The 21,684-nt window shown below is 48.2% G+C and overlaps 3 long non-coding RNA genes across 3 annotated transcripts; 2 read left to right on the forward strand and 1 right to left on the reverse strand.

The window, feature by feature from the left end:
• The first annotated feature begins 4,324 nt into the window (after window positions 1–4,324).
• On the forward strand, window positions 4,325–6,538 carry LOC144164220 (uncharacterized). The gene is made up of 2 exons (XR_013321100.1): window positions 4,325–6,353; window positions 6,388–6,538. It is a non-coding gene; the product is annotated as an uncharacterized LOC144164220 (long non-coding RNA).
• A 4,123-nt stretch (window positions 6,539–10,661) lies between these two features.
• LOC144163990 (uncharacterized) lies at window positions 10,662–21,342 on the reverse strand. The gene is made up of 3 exons (XR_013320982.1): window positions 21,077–21,342; window positions 20,529–20,676; window positions 10,662–11,555 (listed from the first exon to the last, which is right to left on the reverse strand). It is a non-coding gene; the product is annotated as an uncharacterized LOC144163990 (long non-coding RNA).
• LOC144163989 (uncharacterized) lies at window positions 14,449–15,595 on the forward strand. Its single transcript, XR_013320981.1, has 3 exons — window positions 14,449–14,551; window positions 15,177–15,208; window positions 15,342–15,595. It is a non-coding gene; the product is annotated as an uncharacterized LOC144163989 (long non-coding RNA).
• Window positions 21,343–21,684: the final 342 nt, after the last annotated feature.

The following is a 21,684-nucleotide window of genomic DNA, read 5'->3' on the forward strand; positions in this document are numbered from 1 at the left end:
CGGGATGACCCGCTTGCCAAAAGAGGAGGCGGAGGACTACGAGAAAGTCAAGTCGAGCCTCTTGCGTAAGGACAGGGTGTCAGCAGAGGCGTTTCGCCGGAAATTCCGTGAAGCCGAGAAAGCTAAGGGCGAGTCGTACTCAGAGTTCGCCTACAAGCTGAGGGCTAACATGGAGGAGTGGCTCAAAGAGGCAAAGGTTTTTTGAGAGCACGACGAGGTAGTTGAGTGATTCGGTCTCAAGCAGTTTTACCGCCATCTACCAGAAAACCTGAGACTTTGGGTGCAAGACAGGCCAGGGGTAAATACTGTGGATAACGCAGCTCAGCTAGCCGACGAGTTCGTCGCACGACGAGGTGCGCAGGGGCCGAAAGACGGCCAAAAAGAGTTCAAGCCGAGGCCTGATAAGTCAGGGCCTAACGGCAAAGCTGCCCAGGAAGACGGTGGAGCAAGGGGAGTCGTTGTCGTGGAAAGGGAAACTGGCCGCGATAACGGAAAATTAGCAGAAGACGCTGAAGAGCAGCGCAGAAAGAAAGGTTTTGAAGCGCACAGACGGGCTGCGTGTTACAACTGCGGCGAGACGGGACATTTCGCTGCGAGTTGCAAGAAGAGAAAACTCGTCTTTCACGTGGTAGATCACAGTGAGGACAGCAGGCAGTTTCTAGAGCCGTGCGTACGTGCGCTAGTGGTCAACGGTAAACCATGCCGAGTTCTTCGCGACTCCGCGGCGACGGTAGACATGATCAACCCTTCGAACGTTGAACCGGATCAGCTGACCGGACAGTGTATTTGGGTGAAGCAGGCCGTAAAAGCACGAAACGTGCGCCTGCCGATTGCTTAAGTCAGCATCGGAGGTCCGTTTGGTGAACTTGTCACGCAGGCGGCAGTGTCCCCACAACTTCTTCCGGAATACAGGTACCTATTCTCGAACAGGTTGGATCAGCTGTTGCGCGAGAAAGGGTACAATTTGGCGAAACTGCTGAGCAAAGAATCAGCTGAGCTCGCTGCGAAGCGCTCATGTAACGATAGTGTCGCCACCTCTAAGAGGAACGGCGAAACTCGGACAGATAGCGAGGATGGGGCGTTTCCGGAGGCTCACGACAGAGGGCAGCGTAAGTACACGGTGTGTAGGCCCCTGTGAGCGTAGATGTATCAGCGTCGTCGTGTGCGAAGTGCGCAGGTTCACGGGAGGCCTTGAAAACGGCTGTCGACCCAAACGCGCGCAGTTCGCGGGCTAACCAGGGCTAACGGCGTTCTGCGGGAAAGCCTAGACCGAGACGTTAGCGAAAGGGGGCAGCACGAGTCCGTTGAAACGGCGGTTGTTTCCGAAGCGACTAAAACCTGACTGGAACACGGACGTTGTTGCCAGCATACTGTACAAACGCGTGCTGGCAACACTGCTTCGTCCTGACCGCAACGGGGCGCCCCACGGCAGTGGGGCGCCCCGAGGAAGTAGCCCAGCTGGAGGATTTGGGGACCGACCCCGTAGGAAAAATGCTGCCACGGGCTTTTGTCAGCCGACGGCGCAAACGCAGAGGCCTACGGCGAAAGCGACAGGGTAGAGGTCTGCAGCTAGGTTTCCTCAACATGCAGGGAGCAAGGAAAGAGTCGAAATGGGCCGAGCTTACGAAGGAGATGCGGACCCATCGGCTAGCGGTTTGTGCAGTCGTGGAAACACACCTTCGAGATGAGGAAGTCCCCCCAGCAGATCCTGACATGCATTGGGAGGGGTGCAACCGGCAGGCTAATGAAAGGCGAGGAGGTGGGATAGGATGCCTGTGTGCGAGTCCCCATCAGTGGACAAGAGAGAGGCCTACCTGCCAGGAACATATGTGGCTAGCGGGCAGGGTAGCCGACAAACCAGTGGCCCTGGCCACAGTGTACTGGTGGACGGGGGCAGGGCGTGAGAAGAACGAGGAAATTAGCGCCTGCCTCAGCGCAGACATGCAGGAGCTCCGCAGCCAGTATGAAGTTCTGATAGTGGGGGATTTCAATGCCCACGTCGAGGAGCTAGATGGTCACACGGACGCGAATGGAAGACTGCTGCTGGACATGGCGAGGAGAGAGAATCTAGTTGTGGTTAATCTGACGGACAAGTGCCAAGGGGCAGTCACGTGGACAGTGCGTGATCGGACATCATGCATTGACTACTGCCTGATGTCTGAGACGCTGTATGAGTCATTAGACATGATGGTCATAGACGAGGACGGGGAAGGCAATCTGGCCAGCGACCACAATCGTTTTCGTCTCTTCTTTGGCCAGCATCAGCAGACCGTCCCACAGCCTGCTCAAAGTGGACCGCGACGACCAAGTGAACGTGACGTTGAAAGGATGGCATCTGTTCTGGAAGACAGGGTGGATGAAATGACAACATATGAACAGATGATAGCTGTGCTCCGTGGAGCACTGGCCCAGTGCTCTATACAGAAGAAAGGCCGGCATCGGGTGAAGGCGTGGTGGACGGCCGAAGTGGCGGTGGCCATTAAGCGCCGGCGTGAAGCCAGCCGCCTACACCGGCGGCTGAGCAAGCACACGGACCATGAAGCCACAGCGGGTGCGTGGGCAGAATTTCTAGCGCGTAAGCGAGAGGCGGCAGCTCTGGTGCAATCTCGAATAAGGGATCTGAACCAGCGTTTTCTGGCCGATTTACAGCGCGCTGGGAGGCAGGCGCCCCAACGTTTCTGGCGCCACATTCAATCGGGGAGTAGAACGGCTCCACAGGGCCGACTCCGCGCATCAGGGGACGAACAGACACTGGAGGGAGCGGCTTGCGTGCCTCTACTCGAAGAATGGCTGCGCGCGCTCCAACGGTACGAGGACACAGGGATCCCTCCGAGCAAACCCAGCGAACAGGTGGCGCAGCCAACTGGGAGAGCTGCCGCCGTCCACGACGACAGCTTTCTGCCGGCCGACCTGCGACAGACACCGACGGACCGCGAATTCAAGCAAGCTACCCGAAGAGTGGACGCAGGAACGGCCTTGGGGGTGGACGGCATCCCCATGAGTCTCATCAAGGCGTTGGGCCCGAAAGCCAGGGTGCGAATGGGGGACTTGCTGTCACGGGTCCTAGTGGAGGCAGAGATTCCTCGGGACTGGAAGCGCAGTAGGGTTCGCCCCTTGTATAAAGGCACCGGGGATAGGATGGACCTGAACAACTGCAGACCTATAGCCATCACTCCGGTGTTGTACCGAATGGCCATGCAGATTGTGAACAGCCGGTTGCAGCGCTGGGCCGAACGCAAAGGTGTCTTGGGGGAGCTGCAGGCAGGCTTCCGGGTCGGCAGACGCATTGAGGACAACTTGTTTGTCCTTACGCAGTGCATAGAAATTGCCCTGCAGACCGGGAGCCCGCTCTATGTGGCGTTCCTGGATATCTCCAAGGCCTACGATCGGGTGAATCGTGAGATGCTGTGGGAGCTGCTCCGGGAACATGGCCTGGACGAGTCAGATCTGTACCTACTCCGGGCACTGTATGAGGACATCACGGCACAAGTTGAATGGGGTGGCGAGACTACGGCGCCGGTTGACATACCACGCGGTCTGCGGCAGGGATGTCCTCTCTCCCCACTTCTGTTCATGTTGTATGTGGCAGAGGTAACGCACCAGTTGGAGTTTTCGGGGAGCGGTTACCGGCTGGAACACCGGGTAGAGGGGCAGCAGGTGGTCCATCGAATCCCAGCCCTGGTGTACGCGGATGACTTCGCCGTCATGGCAGGATCGCCAGAAGAGTTGCAACACCTGCTGGACATCTGTGGCTCAGAGATGGCGAAGCTACAACTGCGGTTTAGTCAAGCTAAGTGCATGGTGATGGTATGGGGCATGGCACAGGTACATCAGCGGACATGGGCACTGCAGGGGGACACGGTGCACATGACGAGTGCGGCGAAGTACCTGGGCGTGCACTTGAGCACAGGACCGGACTACCTGGTGACACACGAGCGGCACATCAAGACCAAAGCTGCCAGAAACAAAGGGTTTCTGGGCCGGCATGCACTTTGGGCTTTCAACCGCTACGAGGTGCTACGTGCCTTGTGGAAGATGGTGGCAGTGCCAGGGCTGACCTACGCTAACGCCACGCTGTGCCTCTCTGCAGGAACGCGTGAATTCTTAGAGAGGAGACAGAGAGACGCAGGCAGGATGGCCTTGGGCGTCCACAAGAACACTCCGGTGGAGGGGATCCAGGGGGACCTGGGTTGGTCGTCATTTACGGCGCGGGAAGCAGTGGCAAAGTTGAGCTACGAAGGCAGACTTCTCCGGTTGCCCGACACTAACCTGGCCCACCAGGCCCTGATCCACACCATCTATTCCGGCATCTCGACATGGTGGACCCGACGGACGGCGAATCTGCGGCGCCGTTATGAGGTATCGCCCGAGTCTATCGCGTCAGCTGCCGCACAGCCCGTGAGCACGAGGACGGCCAGGATCCGGGCTCAGGTGACAAAGGTGGAGACGAGGGAGTGGCTCGAAGGTGCAAAGGCGAAGCCCTCTCTGGACCTGTATAGCGCCACCAAGACGACCATCGGCCGGGAGAAGTTTTTTGATAACTCCCTGGGCAGTGGCCTGCTGGAAGAGGCCCGTCTCGGCGTGCTGCGGACACGTGTGTGGCGGGCGAAGTTTACGGCCGGGCTCGACACAACTTGCACCGCCTGTGGAGCTGCAGAAGAGACCACCAGCCACGTCGTCCTCGAATGCCCTGCGGTTGCACCTGCTCCCGAGAGCCACACCCTGTCAGCAGCTCTCGGTTTTGAAGAGGCTGGGGGTGCTGCGTGGGTGGACAATGCGAAACGACGCCTTGAGGCCTGGTGGCGACATGCGGCGTTGCGACGGAGAGACGGCTTGAACAATGGTGGCAGTGGCAGCACGGAGCAGTACGGGGAAGGTTTGCGACATTGAGGACTGAGTAGTAGTGGCTCATCATGTCTTGTGTGTTAGGGACAGTTTTTTCGTCTTTTTTCTTCCTTTTTTTTTCTTTTCTTTTCTTTCTTTGGCTACGCCGCGCGATCCAACGCAGCGGCGACCCGCTACAAAGGGCACAGCCACATCATCATCATCATCATCATCATCATCAACCGACGCTGAACGTTGCCCCTCACGGCTACGCTGGCAACACTTGCAACGCGCACTGAACAACGTCCGTGTTGCGGTCAGCTCTTAGTCGCTTCGCTCAGCTGTGCTGCCCGTCACCAACAGGACGCGTCTAACGAGCTACAGTGAATCAGTAGCCCAGCTTTATTTGGAAGCTCCTACAATGTGCCCTTCTTGCTGGTTGCTTTCTTCAAACTGCTGCTGAGTGTTCTCCGTGCGATCCTTGTGTGAAGTGTTGCAACGCGCACTGAACGACGACCGTGTTGTGGTCAGGTTTTAGTCGCTTCGCTCAGCTATGCTGCCCATCACCTACAGGACGCGTCTGCCGAGCTACAGTGAATCAGTAGGAAGCTCCTGCAATGTGCCCTTCTTGCTGGTTGCTTTCTTCAAACTGCTGCTGAGTGTTTTCCGTGCGATCCTTGTGTGAAGTTGGCTCACCGTGGTGCATTTCGTGCAGCACCACCACCCGTTTGTGCCAAGTAATCTGAGAGTGGAAGGCGAGCGTCACGCTTCCTGCAAGCTTTCGACATTGGTGCCTGTGCTGCTTCGTGTATTGCCCGGCGTGCTTCCGGCCGTCGCTTTTATCTCATAGTTGTGATGGAATATGCCTAGCAGTAGTGACTAATAACTCAGAACTTCTAGATAACCTAGTGTGCTTCAACGTGGTTTTACAATCTACTAGAGCGTGCAAGCTCCGCATCAGTATGTTAGTAGCGTTAGTAGTGTATTCTAGCCTGTGGGATCTGTAGTCGCATATTTTGACGTGTGTCGGTATATGTATGTTCCTTTCAGAAGAATTTATTGAGCATGTTGTCTTAAGTTTAGTGCGAAGGGCGAACAACGAAACGCACAATGCTTTTTAACTGTACATAGAAGCTCTAGTTACAGCTGTTACCTGTGCTACCCACTTATGATGCCTGCTTCGCTTATATTTATGTCAGCAAGGCAGGTACAGACTGCTTCCAAATAATTGCCACATATACAGCAGAAAAGTGCCGCACTGTTTTGTGTTTGCATTCTGCGTTAGGATAGGATGATGTGCTGTTTTATGCCCAATTTGGCCTTTGGGTGAAAATCTGTTTTATACCCAACCACCCTGGATTTTCTGTTTCTACTAGTGGAACAGCTGCACCATAGCCACTTTTACCTTCCAACCACTCTTCAAGAGGTCATTGGTACGTGCATCAGTTCTGGGTGCGAAGACCATAAGGACATTGAACAGACAGGACGGGCGCTACTTGCAACCGATTTATTTAGGGTATGTCGATCAGGTATAAGAAGCATAAAAAAAGGTCACAGGATCAGGTATAAGAAGCATAAAAAAGGTCACAGGCGTTTGGCAAGAGCACATTCCTTGGAGTAGATTGATAAAGAGGGGGCTCACTCACAAATTGTTCTTTCATTTGATGCAAAACATTTGTTACATTATGTGCCATTACATCCGTGCTTTCTTCCACTATTTTTCTTTTTGTCAACTTGGGTGCACAATTACAATGTTGCACTCAAACGGCCAGTGTAATTTTCTACCGAAGGTGCACATTTTCAAGTGGTCCCTGATACATCACTGATTTGGCCAATGAAAGCTTTATGTCAAGTCAAAGGTGTCTCATCGCACAACTAACAAGGGGCTTAGCATGCTTCTTGCCACAAATTTTGTGCATCTTTCCTTGTGTTGTTGTTGTACAAAGCATGGCACAGTTTAAAGGTACCGAAAACACTGTCGGAAGATTTCATCTGGAGGCGACCTTTTTAAAGTTGTGCACATTTCGGTGTGACCTTGGTATGATCTTGGAAAAAGTTTTATTTCAAAAATGGTCTGCAGTAGCCGTTGGTGACACAGCTTTTGCCTTATAAGAGTCACAGCCAAGATGTTTAGAGGACTACACAACAGATAACGTTTCCACCTGCACTATTTTTATGCGGGAGCACTAGGTTCCCCACTTTGTAGTGTTGTGCCCGCTGTTGAGTGAAGCCTGTCATTGAAGCCTGTGTGTGCCCTGAACAGTAGCGCATGCTCTCACAGGGATTGGCAAGGACAGGGTACTGTTATACTTTGGAGGCACTAGGAGCAGGGTCCATCTGGACCCACTTAGTGAGTGCTGTAGCTGCACAGGATGCGCAGCGGACGATAGTGCGGAGAGACGGTTAGCATTATATATATATACATTAAGACAAACTCGAGGGGACGGCGAAAATTTCTATTTACCAGAAATTCGTCTTCAGCGGACGGTATTGCGTTGTGGATGTTACAAGTAAACGAAAGTGTTGTTCGTCTTAATCATGGCACATGGAGTTCATCTTAAGCGGACTCTGGTACTTGTAGAGGTTTGAAGCCTTGGGAAAAGGGAGCTGAGCATGGCCAGTGGTCAATTTACTACGACAGCAAAGAGGGCAGCCACCAACTTGGAGGGGCGGAAAAAGCGGGGAGCCCCAGCTCGAGGAATCAACATGGCTTTGTGAGAGAGGCACAGTTTTCTTACAATATATATATATCCAGATTCTGGCCTGTGTGGCTTCATTTCCTCATGCTTGTGCAGTGTATTGGCCCCACAGGCTCCACTGGCAGTAGGACAGGCCAACTATTTCAACTGATATCGAAGCTCAGTATCACACACAGTCGTCGTACTGAACAAAAAAACAAATCAGAACGATGACCAAGCTGTGCTTCCTCCACTCAAGCGCTCCTACTTGCACTTCCTGTAGTCAAATGACTTCCAAACTCTTCTTTATAATGGAGGATATGTAGTTCACAGAAAACAATGAAAATGAAGCGCCGACTGTGCATGCTACATCAGATTGCGAAAACAAAAACATTATCTTCCAAAGGAATTAGATGCACTACTCCTGCGATATTCCTTTTTTGCTAGAAGTGTACAATGATAAAATTCGGTACTGCAAATCACGTGCAAGTAGAAAAAGTAACTGAAAATATAATAAATTATGTTCGAATATGAATATCATTGGTTTAGTGTAACAGCTTTGAAAGCTGAGGTCAAAGGTAACTTGGGCAATCACGGCCTAACACGAGTGTGTGCACTGATTAGAAAATGGTACAAAAAAAGGTGAAGAAAAGACAGCGGAGCAGTGAACAAAATTTGGCACACATGGATGTGGTTCTTCAACATGCTGTGAATAGCAGTATATATTTGACTGGATGCAGTCCTTCCAGTCATTCAAAAGAGGCCCTTGCTATGCATGCCTACTAGGACCAGGATGTTACTGCAGGCATTGCCAACAAGTAATAACTCAATGTCTTGCTCATGCCGTTCTCTTGAGTAGATGGTTCTTCCCAGCTCATAAATTCTGTACTGGTAACATTCCACGTCATCTAATGTACACCAGAGTGAACAAATTGGCTTTGGGCAAGGTTTTGCGTGCATTAGGCTTTCTTGCATGGCGTAGGTGTCGTGCAATAAAGCCGACCTAAGCAGGCGTGTCTTGCAGTAACCCACTGTAACTGCCCAGCATCTAGGATGTTTTGCTGCCATCATCGAAGACGTTGGTTCAATCCCAGCTGTGGCAGCCATTTTTCTGGTAGAGGTGGAAAAGAAAACCTCTGTATAGAGACTTCGTTGCACATTTCAAGGCCCACGAGTGGTCCAACTTGATCCATAGCTCCTAATGTGGTGTCCTTCAAGGAGCATGTGCAGCTTCGGCACGTAAAACAAAGCCCCCCCCCCCCCCCCTCCTGCATAAAGGATGCGTATTTCAGCTGTTGAGATCACTTAACTACATTAGACTAATAGAGGACCTCTACTTTAAGATTTTTATTGACTTAGAAATTTGGTGCTCCCTTGACAGACCGGTGTTTTATCACAGCCCTTCAGGATTTAGGGTATTTCTTTCAACAGTGAGGAAACCATGGTGTACACCAGATATTGCCATTTCAGGCAAGAGCACACAAGTCTGGTCGCAGTGAAAAGTTGTGCCACCTCTACACATTTTCGTCAAATTGTCATCCCATCCATGTTATGATTGGGAACTTTTAAATTTGTAATAGTGCCGTGGAGGCCTTTCCTGCCAGCTAGTGTACACAGACGAACTGACAACTCTTCAGTAAAAATTTTGTCTGCACTTAGTGAAAAATAAAGGAGGATTTATGGCTTGCTTTGCTGCCATATTTTCATTTCATTCTGTTAAGCAAGACCTGGCCGTCAAAGTTACTTGTAGAATTGACACTTGGTTGATTGATTTTAGGGTTTAACACGGCGACGCAATGCAAGTGATGAGGTGCACCGTAGTGGAGGGCTCCAGATTAATTTTGACCACCTGGGGATCTTTAACGTGTGCCGAAATCTCGTACACACGGGCGTTTTTGCTTTTCGCCTCAATCAGAAAAGCGGCCGCCGCTGCCGGGAATCGAACCCGCGACTTCGTGCTCAGTAGCGCAACGCCTTAGCCACCGCGGCGGGTAGAACTGACACTTGGACAAGCAGATACAAACTATAATGACAAGATGCAACACAAGAAAAGGAATCGCACTAGTAAATAAATTTTATTCATAGCAATCCACACAAATATATACACCGACATACACTTGTAATGCAGGTTTTATGCTATAAGGCGTACAACTGCAATTAACATAAAGGGTTGACAGCGCATAAACACGACGACACAAGGAAGAGAAGACAGTCGTCGTGTTTACGCGCTGTCAACCCTTTATGATGCTACACCAACTAGCCCACCAAGCCATCCTCGTGAACTGCAATTAACGAATATATTTGCGTCATTTGTGTGCTTACATTGAGGTGTACAAAACTGTAGGCACCAAAAACAATAGCAATGGCCATGAAAGGCACACGTACCCATTGAAAATTATATTCTAGCATACTGCAATTGCACTTCAACAACAATACATAAACAATCCATGTGGATTATGTGTATAGTCAGCTGAAGAGTATGAAAGACAGGATCTATCCATCTCCGCTGTTTTTTTATTTACTTTGCCGTGGCTAAAACCACGACTGGCTTCATAGATAGTGACCTACCGATGGCAGCCAGCGACAATGGGGGCCAGTGTGCCAAAAAATTGCTGTGTAGGAGCGGCACGCCCCGACAGGAGGGGCTAAATAATCTCCAACCTCACCAGCTTCGCTTTTCTCACAGTGTGACTGCTGGCCCAAGATGTAGTGGCTGTAACAATCAGTACCGACCGTTCCAGTCGGTATGTATATCACCAGTCAGCACCTCGAATTCAGCACTTAGTCACAAGTCAGTATCAGTCAGCCGGACCCGATTCTCACCTATGCAGAAGTCAAAGTGCACAACTAAACCATACAGGTATATATCTGCCTGCTTGACTACCATTATTAATTTTTGAGCATATACTTCATTCAAGCGTTCAGAACCTTTACCAACTTTGTCTTTACATGGAGAAGCTTTTTTTAAGTGCGAATGCACTTTATAAGCGACCCCAAACCATCCACCGCCGGCGGCGGCGGCGGCGTCCGCAGTGCTCCTCTATATTTAAAAAAGAAACAGCATCCGGCGCCAGGTTTCGATCCGAGGACTTTGCGGCCGCAGCGCGACGCTCTACCGACCAAGCCACGGACGGGACGCTGATATCAGTGTTAGTGACGCGCCTTATATCTTTAACGCATTCAAACTACGTCGTCAGCGGCGTGCGTTGGCGACTCAGCGGCGTTATAGCGGCTTGATAACTGCGTGGTGTACACGTGATACTACAAACCCGATGGAAGAGAAGGCGGCGAGGCGGTGGGCTGCGGGGGCCGAGCGCAAGCGCCGCAAGCGGGCCGACAACCGTGCATTCGCACTTTCACATTCTCCCCCTCGGGGAAATGCGGGGGAATTTTTTTTGGCATGACGCTCGTTTGCGCACATGCGGAAATGCTTGAGTGTGTGCAAAACAGTTCCAACTTGGCCATATTTCAAGCGTGGCAACGCCGTCATTCTAGCGCGGAAGCATGATGTTTTGCAGTAGCAGGAGCACTACTTGACAAAAATTTCTTCAGGGGCTGTGGCGCTTTCGGATAAGCTGCGCCCCTCTTGTAGCACCTTCCGCAAGGCGGCTTGCCAGGCCTACAAGTGGCCAAGTTGGGTATACAACAGTTGACCCCGGTCAAGGCCAGCAATGAGAACCGTACATGTAGTTATCTTCAGGATATCTTTTTGAGCCATGCCCTCATACCAAAGCGATAGGAAGCAAAATGAAAAATGCTTTGGCCATGTCGCACGCAAAGAAAAAAGTTTAGCAGTGTTAATAATTCTTTGCAAAACTATTCTTTTTGCACTTTTGCAGGGCATCAGCAACAAAATCACTGAATCGCTCCACAGCAATCACTTTCTTCTTGCTCCGCAAGTGTCCTGGCTCTAACACGCAGCTCAAACAGATGAGGCACCCTACTCCGCTGACCATGAACAGAAGTTGGGCTCCAGCAACATAACACCTGTGGTGCCAAGTTTATACAAAGTTTGTTGCGTCCTGGCTTGTGGCTCCCTCGGAGTAACAGGTCCTGGCAAAAAAATGGGCAGTAACAGTTAGACAAATGATTGCAAGGAGAAAAAAATAAATTTCTCCTTTTACAGGATTACATGGCACAACGAAATTTCACATATATGCATGAGCAAACACACACGCACTCCTTAAAGGAGGCTCCATGTCAATGAGGCATGGGTGACGTAACACTGCCCATTTCGAAGGGGCAATGTTATGCTCTTCATCTTGCTGGATGACGTGGCCAGCATGTCAAAGATGGCAAGACCGAGAGAAGGAATGATGATGCGGAAGGGAGACAGCGGCATTCTACTCGTTCGTAACTGTCACACATAAGAAGCTGCATCACGCTTCCATGACTTTCTTACACTAGTGAGGACCACATCTGCTTCTTGTAAGCACAGTCGTGATCCCACTCATCATTCCCCACCCTCTCATTAGTGGAGTGCGGCTCCTCCCCCGAGTTAGTGATGGCTGTGACAGTGTGTAGTGATGCAAGTGGTACAGATAAATTTTAGTATAAGTTTGCTAGGTGCCCTACCTTATTGAATTGCATCTGTCATTTTGTCAACCTGTGAAGTCTGCCGAAATATGCATGCAAGAAAAAAAAAAAAGAAAGAGTGTAACAATGTTAGACCACACAGAAAACAGCACAGTAGAAGCAAAGGATGGGGTGAGGACGGGACAAGAGCTAACTTTCAATAAATGCTTTACTGTAGGACCAGCATGTATAAACACATCTGGCTTGTAATAGGTATGAAAGAGAGAAAAACATCAAAACGAAAAACTGTTGGAAAGCAAAGCTTTAAACGACACCCACAACAATTGCCCATGGGATATCCCTTGAATTCGTCTCACACGTGGCTCTACAACGAGTGAAACCAGAGATTCTGCCAGCCGTTACTTGAAATCCGCGGGGGCGGCGTGCCGAATGCTGCAGCGTCGGCCACGGCCTGGCTAGAGTGGTGGACGCTGCCTCCATAGCCTGCCCGTGCGTTGGCATAAAGAAAATGGAGAGGAGCGTCTTCCGAAGGGTGAGACAGCAGAACCTAGCCATCCTGATGTGCTAGCTTGGGGCTACGCCACTGCGTGACACAAGCGCAGACACCGAAACAATTTGGCATGTGAGCTTAGTGATTCCAATTTATACCGATTTAAAGTTTAGTAAGTTTAAGAATTGCAAGAAAGCTGAGGGAACTTTTATAATCACTATTTATCAGGACCAGTTGCTACTTTTGCCTTTTGTAATATTTCTTAAAACACAACCGAATTGGTATTCATCAATTTGAAAAATGGAGCCCCATTCGTGGCAAGTAGTGTGCAAAAAGTAGCGTTTCTCTAGCGGCCAGATGTCTGTATGTGGTTTGTACATTTTGTTTTCTCGTCCTGCACGTGGCGGTTTTCGTCTCTCATCTATTCCTGTTTGTTTTTTTTTCCTTTTCCCTTTCTCCTCTTACGAGCCAGATGTGTTTATATGCGCTGGTCCTGCAATAAAGAATTTGTTGAAACTTTGCACTTGTCCCGTCCTCGACTTGTGTTTTTACTGCACTATGTTTCTCGTGTGCGTATGAACTAACATGCCCAAACATTTTCTCTTCTACCCTCCAATAGTTTCAAAGAAACAGGCCATGCAATTCAGCTGATATTGTGTTCGTCATCACGCTTTTAGAACTTGATTGATTGATTGTAAGGTTTAATGCGCCGACGCAACGCAGGTGATGAGGCACACCATAGTGGAGGGCTCCGGATAAATTTTGACCACCTGGGGACCTTGAACATGCGCCGCAACCTCGTACACACGGGCGATTTTGCTTTCCGCCTCGATTAGAAAAGCGGCCGCCGTGGCCGGGAATCGAACCCACGACCTCGTGTTCAGCAGCACAACGCCTTAGCCACACGCTCTAGAACTTCACAGCATAAACAATGCCAAGGTCATCATGCACTGTCGAACCCAGAATAGTAGCTGTACTAGTCACACAGAACAACATAAGTAACAGTCACTAAGCAGTGCTTAATGTCAGTTCAAGCACTACCACATCAATTGACATTAGGTAAACAATTTTTTTTTCATCTAGCATGCATTGCATTCCGTAAGCATATATGCTCGTGTATGCATATATGTGTGCCCACATATTTTGTATACATACGCACTAGTGGCATAGGCAAGATGCATAAACTTGTGTATAGCTTCTTAGCCAACGCCTTTTGGCCTTGGCCACTACAACACCAGCCAGATTAAATTGTGGTGGAGGAACTCCTGACGTTTGTACTGTGGATCCGGGCAAATTTTGATACAGTCAGGCACACATCACATTTCTGATAAAATGTGGCACTCCCCAGCATTCAGCTGAGCGACAGTGGGCCCACAGTACTGGATGCATTGCATGGACATTTAGAACGTAACGACACCCTGCAGTGTATGGGGATAGCATTCCAACTTACTCCATTGTGGGGTAATATTTGACAGCTGAAGCAAAAAGCACCATAATTGTTTGGCCATCGAAGTCAACCAACGTGTAAGCAAGGTGCTCACTGCATGTTCCAAAACATGCAAACGTCTATTGCAATCTCGTCCTGTCTATTATGTTAGGTTATTATGCACGCTTTCAGCGTTTAATCAACTTCTAATTTTCGCTACGCATTCCACCGATGTGTGCAACATTTGTGAGCGTCGCCCTCGCCTTACCGCGGACAAATTTACCCGTAAATTTCAACCTCATAAAAATCAGATTTCATTACATTTAAATGTTTTCAAAAGAATGTTCGATCACTGACTGATTCGCACTCTCTCACTCACAAGACATCCAATCGTCATCGCATCGTCACAAGTTCTCGAAGCGAAGATCGGCAAATCGTAACGGTCATTCTTAGCGGTTTTCAACAATATCGATGCAACCAGGCAGGTTTCATTACGGCAAATCATGCCTGAACATCAAAGGAGTACTATAAAAACAACGGCACAGCCGCAAGCAATGAAGCAACCAAGTTACAGCCACGGGACGCGCAACAACGCCGGTAAGCAGGTCGGCCGATTCCACTGGTATTTTTACTATACACAGCTTAACAGTAGAGAATCGCTAGGCTTCGAAGCTATTTGGGCTTCGGGTGCGTCACTTAAGCTCGAAAACCTCGTAATATAGACCGTAAATAATTATTAAGCGGTATTTGAGTTCGATAACTCACTTGCCGTAAACAGACATGGGCGCCGCCATCTTGGAAGTTTGTTTACATCAATGTTACCAGACGAGCATCGACATTTCGCTAAATTAAAAGGCCACTTACAATTATTGCGATTTTGGGTACTCATTAAGCTTAAAAACAAAGCCAAAGTAGCATGGTATTCATCCACAAAACACAAAATTCGCTGTTGCAAATTATGGTGCAATGAGAATGCGCTTGTAGCAATTGTGTCACCATAATGGATTTGCAGAAAATTTTAATGCATACAAGGTATTTTTATTTAGTTATGCTGTCTTTTAGTGGGTCAGCACGCTCACTGTCCTGTGTCGCGCTGCTTCTGCGGACCGTGTGGCTTGCTGCTAGAGTTGTCTTTCAAAAAAGTCCGGCATTTATTCGTTCTTTTCTGTGACCAGCCACCAGTAACAGACATGTTTTCACTGTTTTTTCCATATGCTGCAAGCTATGTTCAATCAGGTGTGTGTGGCACCTGAGGTAAGCTTCCACACATTTCTACATTCTCCAGATGTGTGAAATAGAACAAGCTCGCTTTTCCGCCAGATTCATGGCTCACACAAGAAAACTGGCGCTCAACTAAGAATACCTTGTTCTGTTTGGTTTATTTCAGAAACAATGATTTCTTCTATGGCTTGAGCATTGTTGGACAAATACACTGGCACATTGGAGTCCAGCATGATGATACCATTGCCCACTGTGCGTATAAAGATAAAGGAGCATTTAAAAAGTTGGAATGCAAAATAAATGTTCTGAGCTATGTCGGCAGTCCATGCGTGTTTTGTCCTCCATTGCAGTTTGTACAGAGTGATTTTGATAAGATTGGTAGCAGAATATCTGACACTGAATTTCCTCACCACTGGCTGCACTAGAAGAAATCGCAAACATGATAATACGTAACTAGTATACTGTGAATCTCTCTGAACACTGAGCTAGAAATAATTCTCAAAAGGAAAAAAAAAAAAAAAGAGTAAAGAAAGAAAGGGGAAAAAAAAAAAAGGTTGCTCAAGATTACGATACCCCCAATGCAAAATCGGAGCGCAGTGCAAACTGCAGTCTTCTCGGTGACGGCGCGTAACTGCTGTGTCTCAGAAGTGACCGCGTCATCAGTGAACACACGACAGCGGGCGCAACTCTGGGGCGGTATTCTCGTAACTGTCCCTTTTGAAAACGTCCCTTTTGCGTCCCTTTCATCGTGACGTACTTCCGGTGAAGAAGTGGACCTTTGATTCAAATACCGTAACTGTTCTTGCAAACACATTTTAAAGAACTGAAACCGTATCAGAGTATCTTTTATGTGTTTATTGCTCCGCGAGCGAACCAACAATAAGGCGACGAAAAATCGTCTGCTCCAAATCGTCTGCTCCGAGTAGCCACGACTCATAGATCCGCCGTGCTTGCATGGCGTCACATCCAGGTTTTCGCTTTTAGCCAATCAGGGCTCGCTCAAAAGGGACACTTTTGAAAGGGACACAAAAGGGACAAAACACGGGAATACCGCCCCTGGTGTTTTATCACAGTGCATCACTGCCGCCGAGTATGTCTCGCGCGGCCTCTGCTTACTGCCCTCCCCCTCACACTTTCACCATACTTTCCTCCTCCACCTTCCTGTTTGCTCTATCTCATTTATCTCTGGTGCCCTCTTCTTCATTCGGTTACACCGAAGCCGACAGTGATGTGAACCTCTACCTTCCTGTTTGCTCTATCTCATTTATCTCTGGTGCCCTCTTTATTCGGTTACACCGAAGCCGACAGCGACGTGAAACCACAGAAGCGAAGTGGGCACTTAAGGGGTGCCCTCTAAATAAGAAATGGCAAGCAGATTACCTTAGAAAGCTGTGTTTCAATGAAATTTCTTTTATACCTAACCTATCCTAACCTTGTAGCTGAACAGTTGGCATTGTTCAATTTACCCCAGTCAGCAAAAGCATGATATACAGCTCTTTAACTCCAGCCCTTGTTCATTTTTAAAAAGTGTTTTTTCCCTTCTTTCCTTACTTTTTTTGCTGCTCCAGCAGCGCTGGGAGCATGAGCATGCAAGAAAAAATGTTTATATGTGTTTCACATGAAAAGTTGTATGGCCATGACACCTTTAACTTGCGTTACAAATTTCCTGCTTCACTTTACCTGAAGCAATTGAATAATTAAGTGAAGCATCAGTTTTACATTTAAAAAATGGGTAAAATAAGCAAGTCCACCAAGGCAATAAATATTTTAAAGACAAAATGAAATGTCTATTTATATCTTATGTTAAAGTTGGGAAAATTAAAATTCTTCATGATTAGTGTTTGCTATTAATTCAATTTGCAACATTGTTTACTGTTTGAAGCATTTATAATTTACAAAAATTCCTTGGGGCACTTAGTCTGCTTATGTGGTTTTCAAATAACAAGCATTGTGGCTTCAGCTGGCATTATATGCTTCCTGCACTTTGGTCTTGTCATTGTACTTGCCTGGTCAACCAAAGTTAGCTAGTGCAGAATCTAGCAGTACACCCGACGTCAAGCACATTCCATACCAAGACACGGTGCTAGTAACTCCAATACCTTTGAGAAACATCATGTAAACTGATAGGTTCGCCTGGCGTGCTATTGAGGCACAATTATGTAGTCCTCCAACAGCTCCGACAAATACCAGGCAATCTGATGGCTCCAGATGGGAGGTTATTGAGCCACGCAGTCTTGTAAGAGCCACCAAGGACTTGCTTTCGTTTTTTATGTTATTTCTCCTTTTAGCACACTTTTGTTCATAAGCCATGCTCCACGCGTACCTGATAAATATCAGGGCCATTCACTGCTTATAACACTAAATATTTCGCCTCATGGAGCAGATAAGGCTTGCACCTCATTAATAATGATGATGATAACTGATAACGGTATCCCTTTTGTAGCGGGGTGATGACATGTCATCTTACAAAAAAAAAAAACCAACTAATATACCTGGGTTTTACACGCATTTAATACTAGCTCTGCTCTTAGGGCAGGCACAAAAAAAACTTATTAGGCACAGAATACTTATTCTTTCTGTTACACGTGGTAGCTGTCCTAGGCAATATTCCCGTCTGCTTTTCATCCACCAGCATTCTATTAGAATATCTTCTCTTTGTCGCCTCGACAGCCCTGAAGTTGACTTCCTCTGTGCTACCCTGAAACCCTGCGGCTTCTGGAAGCCAAACATTTCCCTCTAGGTTTGGATGGATACCCTCGCATTCAAACACTATGTGCCGCATAGTTTGTTTCTTTTCCGCAGACCGCGCATACCCCATCACTTTGTGTATACTTTCCCACAAAGCTCTTAGTTCACAAGCAATCTGTCCCAGCCTCGAGAAGCAAAATGCTTCCCTTAGAATTATCGTAGAAATTTTCCTTTCTATTGTCCAATTTCTCAGCCCTGTACATTTCTAACGACGTTTTAGCTTCCATTTCTTCTCTCCATTTATTCATTTCTATCTGCCTTGCCTCCTTTTGGTTGCTTTGGCTGTCTTAGCTTCTCCACTGTTGTTTCTGCATTTCATCTAGTCCTCCTTAACCATTGCGTGTCCACGCTTTTCATGTATATGTACCTGAAAACCTTAGCTGTCCACCTACGTCGATCCATTGCTCTCAGCCTCCTCTCAAAACATATTTTACTCTGAGCTTCTCGAACTGGAAATGCCGCTCAGGCCATTCCTCTGTGCACTGCTTCGTTACTTGTTTTTCCATGCGCTCCTAAGGGCAAATGGCCTACTGTTCTCTGGTTCACTTGAAGGTCTGATTTTAAGCTTATTAATACAGAAATAAAAGTTGGCTCTGCCGCACAACATGCAAACTTACAAGCCTCACTGCATGGCTTGTTCCTTGGGGTAGGTTTTTTAGCACAACACCAAAGCCATGCAAGAAAGCGTACCACAAAAGCCTTGCACAATGTTGGCTGCAAGAGTTGGCTGCAACCAATATATTGGTTAATTTGAAGTTACTTAGCATAAAAAAAGAGAATGTGAAAGCAATTGAAAAAACAAATGTGCGCGGATAACGCAATCTCACTGGTAGTAACCCACAACGGAGAAACTTGTAATGCTTCATGTGAAGGAAGGGAACGTGAAAATTGCAGTTAAAGGCTGTGGGATAAAGAGAACAGAATTGGGGCTGCTGCGATAACGGCCATTTTGGACCTCTCGTCGTGGCAAACAAGAAGACAGAAAAATCAGATGGCGAATAACTTCACCGTATGAAATTTCAGATGTCGTTATACACTGGCACAGCCAGGTAGATGGCAGTGCCACTGATGCTTTCGAATTATTGGACATTCCAAAAAAATTGTCCAGTGACCGTGTACAGCGCTCGGCGATTGAAACGCGATACTCGGAGCGCGTGGCTGCCGGTGCTTGTTGCGTTACAGGTGAGCGCTTGTGAAAGCGAGCTGACGCATTGTGGTATACGGTGAGGGTGAGAGCATTTGTGACGCATGCTTAGTGCATCTGGGAGACAGCCCTTCAGTGCGTGGTTCTTGACGGCGCCATAGGGGTGCTACATGCCATGGCTTCAAAACGCTGCGGCTGCGTGCTGCGCCGGGCCACGATTACACATCGCGATAAATGTGCATTCAAATTCTTCATAATGCGCACGGTGCCCGCTCGCCCAGCTTCGCACGGTGCGGCGCAGCACGCAGGCACAGCGTTTTGAAGCCATGGCATGTAGCACCCCTATGGCGCCGCCAAGAACCACACACTGAAGGGCTGTCTCCCGGATGCACTAAGCATGCGTCACGAACACTCTCACCCTCATTGTATACCACAATGCATCAGCTCGCTTTCACAAGCGCTCACCTGTGGCGCAACAAGCACCGGCAGCCACGCGCTCAGAGTATCGCGTTTCAATTGCTGAGCACTGTACGTAGAGATCGAAGTCAAACATTATGATTAATTTTTCATCAAGGAATTTGGCATCACTACTCGTTTAAAAGCACCTTTTGTTACATAAAAACTTGCACACACCTATAAGGTTGCAATCAAGGAATGCGAGGCCTGAATAAAACGGAACACTCGGTGGATGAGTGTGAAAGGAAAACCTATGGGCAACAGATAGATTTGGATAAAGCAGGATAGGAGAAATCGGAAATGGAGCAGACAGGCCTCTGTTCTGGAGTGTACACAAATAGACTCAGGATGATGACTACGGCATGAGCAATGTGAGAAAAATTCTGGTCTGGCGATGTGGGGCCGGTCAAGGAGTGCCCCCTGTCAGCAAAAAAGTAGCGATGGCTACCTATTCTTCGATTACCTGAGGCTCCTTTAATCTTAAAACCCCACTTGCATTGCTTGAGGAAATTTTTGCCGAAACGCAATTTCATTAGTAAATTGCAATAAATAACTGACTTCTAAAACGACCATGTACAGCAACCTCTGTAGTGCAGTCTTAGCGATAAAAAAAAAAGAAACAGCGGCTTTGAATGCACTCAACACCAATGTTTGGGCACCAAATGTGAGTGCATTAGGTGGGTGCACCACATGGTACGCAGTATTTGTTCATTGTTAGCATCGAGTGTCTCCATTTCACTTTCCCCTGAACAGAATAAGTCGCGGCATGTATCCTGTGGAATCCATTCCATCTTCTAACTCCTGCATGCGAGCGCTAGGAATTCTCAATTATGTTTCCTAAAAAATTACAACAGAAATTGTGGTGACAGGTGCAAATTGTATTTTTACACACACACACACACGCACGCACGCTTATATAATCCAGCTTCTCAACAGGAATATACTTTCACTGCACTGACACTACGAAAGACAGACTGCGAAGAGCAGATTTTGCGAAATACTTACACCCGCAACGAGAACAGTGACGCCCTTAGCCCAAGGCATCGACAAGCAGTCTCTAGAGGTAGGTCTGTGTCTCTTTAGAAACAGCGCAGGTCACCCGTCGGCCACTCGTACACGTGCACCGGCTGTAGTGGAAATTTTCGACCAGCCCCTGTAATGGAAGCAGTGAGCAACGTTTTGATGACATAAGATACCGAAATAAATACCTCCGAAACTGTGCCCGCTTTGCATTTGTGCATGCAACCCAGAACCCCTGTTCTGCTTACTGAGGCTGTGAACGTTCACCTCGGTGTAATAACTGTCACCAGTAGTAAGCATAGTGACACCATAGCTAGCAGATTCGAGCTCAGTTACGCATATGAGCCCGTAATAAAAAAAAAAAAAAAATCACGACGCTATGCTTGCGGGTGCGCGTTCGCAAGAAATATGGCACGTAGCTTACCCACTTTAAAATGAGCCCACACTTCTACCACGAGCCCTTAAGCCAGCAACACCTTGTGTGTTTTCTTCGGGATATAAAAAGCGCAATATCAGATGACTTAAACACTTACCTCCTGACGAGCTTGTCGCTACCACCGATGTAGACGGCCACAAAATCGAGCTCGCTAAGTCTCCGCCTTTGTGTCGTCGAAGCTGAATGTTTGAAGTTGAGGCGCAGACTGACGTGAGGCTCGGTAGCACCCTAGGAACGTCAGCTGGAATAACAGCTGCCATTTCAAACCACAACAGCGTACAAGCCGTCCGTCCGTTCTGTTGAAACGGTGCCGCAAAAGCACGGACAGACGAACAAGAAACAAGAAATGCACAAAACAACGTCGTCAGCGTTGTCAGCATGGCCAGTGCCCCTCGATTTTTCACACCAAAGTTGGAGAGATTTTGAGGCCAAAAAGACAGCGTTGCCAGCATAGTTGGGTGAGTTTAGGCCGATTTGGCGGCGGTTGTGGTCAGGTTTTAGTCGGATGCGTTGTTTCTCCGGACGCGAGTTCCGAACCGAGCAACGCTGTGGCAGAGCCGGCAGTCGAGACCATGGATGGTCGAGACACACCTGACGTTCAGGAACGGTGGACGAGCCTTACTGCGCATGCGCCAGCTAGACATCAAAAAACAAACAAAGCGACTTTTTTTTTTTGCCGGATGTGACGTCATGGTTAAAGAAAAA

The sequence above is a fragment of the Haemaphysalis longicornis genome, unplaced genomic scaffold, assembly GCF_048455015.1.
Source record: "Haemaphysalis longicornis isolate Haplotype H1 unplaced genomic scaffold, Haemaphysalis longicornis Haplotype H1 scaffold_13, whole genome shotgun sequence".
NCBI lineage: Eukaryota > Metazoa > Arthropoda > Arachnida > Ixodida > Ixodidae > Haemaphysalis > Haemaphysalis longicornis.